This window comes from Patiria miniata, unplaced genomic scaffold, assembly GCF_015706575.1.
Source record: "Patiria miniata isolate m_02_andy unplaced genomic scaffold, ASM1570657v1 HiC_scaffold_9, whole genome shotgun sequence".
Classification (NCBI taxonomy): Eukaryota; Metazoa; Echinodermata; class Asteroidea; order Valvatida; family Asterinidae; genus Patiria; species Patiria miniata.
This window is the reverse complement of record NW_024037076.1, coordinates 3193518-3200267: the sequence shown is the minus strand read 5'-3', so window position 1 is coordinate 3200267 and position 6750 is coordinate 3193518.

The following is a 6750-nucleotide window of genomic DNA, read 5'->3' as shown; positions in this document are numbered from 1 at the left end:
CCGCGTCGCCGCGTCAATTCCGGAACTTCGGTCTGAGACGACTAATTTTTTTTGGCCTAAAACTAGTGGTCTCGAACCGTATCCGGTCCGTTAGTGTGACGTCACCTCCAGCACTTTCTGCACGATTGGAACCGGAAGTTAACGCAGCTTGAGCGTTTGTAGCCAATGGGCGCTAGTAATCAGTGGTGCGCGTGCGTGTATGACGTTTTTACTAACGAACCGGTGTCACGGTCTCACTTCTCCGACGTGCTAGCTTCTCCGGGTTGATTCGGCCGATGATTGAGCACGTTACAGTGCACGTTACATGAGCACGATTCATGCTCATGTGTCCGCTGTGCTTACTTTTCCTCGGGCTGTTTTCTGAAGTCTGAAGCCCATTAATAACACAGTGAGGGACACCCAAGAATGTGTTATGTAACACTTCCTGTGGGTCAAGTCATTCCATGGTCTTGCAAGCATTCTGATTATTTTGTGTTTCCAGCGTCATGCATGTGTGTGTTCATGGAGGAATAATTAAGAACGAACTCCTTGGTCCGTGTTCCTTGCTCGTTCGTGGTCCATTTTGTCCTTATTTTTGCAACCACGGCTTAAAATAAATGTGCATTTCAAATTCAAGTCTTTAACATTGGAAGTTAAAAGTGCGCGCCACGAAAATTCTATGCATACAAATATCTTACGTACACAAGTACAGCCCCGAAAAACTCAGCACACTAATACAGTGACGAAAATGTACACTACTGCGCAATTTTGTGCATGCGTGTTGAAGCGAAATTTCCCTTTTGGAGAAGCTAGCACGCCGGAGAAGTGAGACCGTGACACCGGATATAAGTGAACCGCCAAGAAGTACATCCGCACGGGTGTTGAATATTTTAAGTTTCGTTCAATAGAGGGCGCGCTACATAAATAGTTTTCTCAACAACGCATCAACACGGATGCTGCACAATTGAACAAAAAGAACAACCTCGTTTCCGATGAACTTCTCAAGAAATACAAAATGGATTAAATTGAAATTTCGTGCTATTAGTTTTCACGATGTGTAGCATGAGTAGTTGGAATGGCTTGAGAAACCGTGGAGCTATAAATATAATATGATCGTAACAAGCTAGTGTTTTAAATGTTAAAAATCCATGTTGACTTCCATTAGGATTGTATTTGTCGCATTTAAAACCCTGTATTGTTACGGTTATAATAGCTTGATTATTTGACTTTTTTATGAAAATAAATCTTTTGATGTCAAACATCATGACAAATGAGTGTACGAAAATTCAGTTTAATGTAACGTGTATTTCTTGAGTTGTTGGCCCCAAATCGAGTTTGGTGGTGGAGATCGAGCACTATAATAGAGGGCGCGCTACATAAATAGTGGTCTCTACAATGCATCAACACGGATGCTGCATAATTGAACAAAAAGAACAACCTCGTTTCCGATGAACTACTCAAGAAATACAAAATGAATTAAATTGAAATTTCGTGCAATTAGTTTTCACGATGTGTAGCATAAGTAGTTTGAATGGCGTGAGAAACCGTGGAGCTATACATATAATATGATCGTAACAATCTAACGTGTATTTATGAGTTGTTGGCCCCAAATCGAGTTTGGTGGTGGAGATCGAGACCACTGTAATGATTATAGTGGCTTTATATTTGCAAAGGAGTGTAGGGATCATTTTTATCAAGATGACGATTGGCTTCGCCACCACTTTTAGACTGGGGTGGTCATCTTCGGCAGACAACGTGTCCCCAAAGTTATCAGATTACCCCCCCCCCCCCAAGGGCGGATCCAGGGGGGGCCAAAGGGGGCCATGCCCCCCCCCCCCCCCAAAAAAAAACGAAACAATTTTTTATATTTTTATGTAATATCGCAATAAAGGCAGGCAATGGGTACACCACCATCTTTTCCTCAAAAAAACATTGGTTAAAGTGGTCAGAATTTGCCTCAGATCGCACCACAGAGCATCTAGAATCCAAAAAAATTCGGGGCCCTTAAACGGGCCCGAACCCCACGCTGTAATTTTTTAACCCCACTTTTTTGGGGAACCAAATTTTTTTTGGCCCCCCCCCAAAAAAAGTGGTGTTCTGGATCCGCCCTTGCCCCCCCCCCCCCCCCCATAAAAAAGTGAACTACGCATTTCAACTTCGCCATCGCGGAGTTGCTAAACCAAACCTGTGAATTTGTGTATTATTATGCAGCATATTATTATAGGCCATGCCCCCCCCCCAAAAAAAAAAACCCCAATATTTTGGTTGCAGGTTGCCTTGCCGAAGTCAATAATCTGTTGATCACATTGAAATTACTTCTGTTAATTGCCTGTAATCAAAGACGTCTTATAAATAGTTAAAAAAACAGTGTACCAAGAAACTTTAAAAATATATATATATATATTTTCAAAGAATAGTGTCTTCAGCGCGAAATCACTTTTTATTGTTTGGTGATTCCCTTCATATTCAAGAAAAAGTTTTAATATAATTAACACCAATAATTGGATAAAATTCAATAGAACGGGTGTTCCTTGAGTTGTCGTCTCAGTGGAAACGAGTGTATTGTGTTTGTAGTACTAGGCAGGTTTTTACCAGTGACTTTTTTTTTACAGTGGTGACCGCTATTTTAGCGTGCCCTCTTCTGATTTTTCACGTACAAGATACTGATTGTTTTGGTTTTATTGTTTTGACGAATTCTCTCGACATTCAAGAGAAATGTGTAATAATGTAACGAACATTCACAAGACATTTCAATTCGACAAAATGGATATTGAGTTATCGAGTATACGGTAAGCAGGTCTTACGCGCAACCTTGGTGTGGTGGGACTTTGCCAAGTATCAACGTAGAAGTAGAAGTAGAAGAGTTTTCTCCGTGTAGACAAAAGTTCCAAATCTTTGGTATTTGAGCATGTTGTGAGCCATGAACCTGAGGGCTTGTAAAAAAGATAAGGATGGAAGCCGTGCACAGGACTGTGAGCTTGTAGATCTGTGCAATTTGGATGAAATTTGGGCCCTAAAAGCGCTCTATTTTGCAATGGAGTGCAGGCATCGTTTTTCAATATGGCGATTGGCTTCAGGACTATTTTAATGGGGTGATCATCTTCAGCTGGAAATTTATCCTAAAAGTCATCAGTTGAACCCCCAAAAATTGAAAAGAAAATGAAAGATGATGAAGTAAGCTTTAATTTGATGTGTGTTTCGAATGCCTTGGAGGGTTTTGAGTATTTTTCCTGACTTGTTTCTGAAGTGCGGGCAATTATCATTGGGGTCTATGGAAATTTATTTACTGGTCTGTAACCCCGTCAACATGGATCACGATCTGCCCATGGCAAACGAAGTCGGCATTAAGTGAACAAAAACACACTTTTTTGAAACTCGACGAGAACCGTGAAGGAATAAATTTAATATGATTTAATGAAATACGGTGTACTAATCGCGAGAAAAATCAATTCGAGTTCGAGTCACTTTTAATGGAACAAAAAATAAAGTACTCTTTGTGGAGACGATAACTCAAGAAGAACACAGTGCACTGAATTGAAATTTCGTTCAATAATTGTTCGAGATATAGAAAACACACGGTTTGAAAATCGACAGGATTCATTAAAGACTAACTTGAATATGATTTAAATACAGTGTACTAATCGCGAAAAATTCAATTGGAATTCGGGCCACTATTAATGGAACAACAATTAAGCACACTTTGTGGAGACAATAACTCCAGAAAAAACACATTGCACTGATTTGAAATTGCGTCCCATAATTGACTGTGATATACGACACAATACAGTTCAAATTCGACAGAAACCGTTCAAGAAAAAAATAATACAACAAAAACAAAAACGACAGTGTGAGTATGTAAGAGCGCGCACTCCCGTACATTTTACCAACATCAATTTCTTCCAAAAGAGGGCACGCTACAAAATACTGGTCACCACCACCAAAACTTCTGTGAGTGCAGGCCAGTATTTAAAAAAAATCGGTCCAAAATTGCCTACGCCGGCCAAATCACGATTTTGCATGCCCTCAAAATCTTTGATATTTGAGCACAGTGTGGGTCATGAACTTGAGGGCTTGTAAAAAAATAAGGGTAGAAGCCGTGTACAGGAAGTGAGCTTGTAGATCTGTGCAATTTGGATGAAATTGGCATGAGCGAATTCTTCAAGAGGGGGCAAAGCAAATTTTTCACCAAAAATATCCCTATACTTTCCAGCATTTTCCGGATTGATCATTTGTTCAAGGTGGGCAGTGACATTCCCCCCCCCCCCCCACCAGTGGCGTAGCCACGGGGGGCGTGGGGGCGACAGCCCCCCATGAAACCTTGTCGCCACCCCCCCCCCCCCGTCGCCCCCACCGAAATTTTGAGTTTCTAAAAAAATTATCATTGATCTACATGACGCCCCCATAAAATGTTCCAGCCCCCCCCCCCCCCGAAAAATTCCTGGCTACGCCACTGCCCCCACACCCCACCCATTAAATTTACAACAATATGATTTTGCGCCTCTTCTTCTTTCTTTCTTTATTCTCTCCATTTTTTTTTTTTTTTTTGGCTTGTCCGGGGGGGGGGGGCGCAAGCGCCCCCATAGTTCCTCCCCCCCCCCCCCCCCCTCGCGACGCCCATGGAAATTGGGGCCCTGCTAGTGCTCTATTTTGCAACGGAGTGCAAGTATCGTTTTTCAAAATGGCGATTGGCTTCAGGATTATTTTAAGGGGTGATCATCCTCGGCTGGACATTTCTCCTAAAAGTCATCAGTTTACCCCCGAAAATCGAACGCCTTGGAGAGTTTTGCGTATTATTCCTGAATATCTGGAGTATGGGCATTATTTTATCATTGGAGTTTATGGAAATTTATTTACTGGTCTGCAACCTTCACTATAATTTGTTTAGCGCGCCCTGTTTTGAAAGAAAATTGGCCATGGCATACACAGGCCAGAGTGTATGGCGCCCTCGATAGTGGATTGAGTCAAGCAGTGAAATGTGTTTGGCGCCCTCAATATTGAGGGCGCCAAACACGTTTCACTGCGACAGGCCAGTCAATTTGTAAACAAACGCGCGAATTATAAATTCGTTGTCAACTAATTTGTGCCATTTTTGGTATTAGTGTTAAAAATAAATTCTGCCAAAAGTACTGATGTTTAGCGATTTCATTTAATGACATGCCATGGAATCTTTCTGCATGTGGGAAGAATTGGTCAGATCAAGTGAGCTGTAACTAGTAGTAAAAGGATTGTCTGAAATCACTGGACGGGTTTGGATCATCATGATCAACTTGATCAGATCATGAAGTATGCACCTGTATCTGTTTATATTTTCTGGAGCCTTGCGCGTCATAACATGTATCCAATCCCCCCCCCCCCCCCCCCCCCGACATCCACAATGGTCAAAGTACAGCTGTTCCAAAAAAGTGAAAGTTTTAGTGGCTATCGTTACAGCAACTGTAACCCGATTTTCAACTGTCCTTGTACTTGGTAGAAACTAGAATACACCTCCAAAACATCCTCGTGGGAGTATAACCATGATAACTGGAGGCTTATTGTTACAGTATTGCAAAATCACAATTGTGAATGTATATCAGTCACATTTACAACCTGTCCAAATAGTCTGGATAACTTGGACCCCACAAATCGTAATGACGACCAATAACATGTGGAAATCACCCCAACCCGTAATACCTTCTGATCAGCATAAACCCACAGAGGATTACGTGGCAACTTAGAAACAAATGTTGCTCACTGTTGCATGACAGCTGCAGAGATCGATGTTTGCTGGTAATTCGTGTGCGGTCCCTGTGAAGATTTTGACGTTGAATACTATTAGGTCAGGGAACCAGATAGTAACATAATGAAAGCTGTTGATAATCGGGTTATGACTGCCGTGACAATAGCCACTGCGTTAAATGAGCCCCATCATGCCCATGTGGCTGGGATACTTCAAATGTCTCAAACTCACAGAAATGTCTTTGACTACAGATCTATCCATTCTAACCGGCACATAGGCTTTTACTTTTTAATAATGGATTCTGCAAAAGGTAAATAATAATACAATTTAAATCTATACTTACATTTGCACAGTGTATATATAGCTATACGAGGAAGGAGAAATGTTACATATTATGTTTTATCTCCAAATAGATTTATATTATGACAGTTAAGAGTATAAACTATGTACACAAACAGGCCTTGAAATAGTCAATGTCATACTTATACTAAACCAGCAATGCGCAGTATGTTTAATTCTACTGATGCTTATTTAAAAACCTTATTCAATTTTGCTAAGATTCTGTCACACCAAAAGGAATCATACATTTATTTGGAAAATGCAAACTACATGTATTCTGAAATACCATACACCATGTGTCAAAAAAAGATTCCTACTTTTGATTTTAAATATCCCTGTTCAACAATGGTATTAAACCAAATTTCAGATCTTGTAAAAGAAGGCAATACAAATTTTATGGAGCGACTTTCTTCAGCTTTGTGCAAGAGGGTGGGATTTAAACACCATACAAAAACATTACTCACTTTCAGAACATTGACACAGAACTGGAGACGATGGAGGAAGGAGCGTGCTGCCACCTCAAGCTTCTGAAGAAATGCAGAATCAATAACATCAGGGCTGACCCTGCATTCAAGGATCAATAACATCCGGGCTGATCCTGCATTCCAGGATCCATAACATCCGGGGTGATCCTGCATTCCAGGATCAATAACATCCGGGCTGATCCTGCATTCAAGGATCAATAACATCCGGGCTGACCCTGCATTCCAGGATCA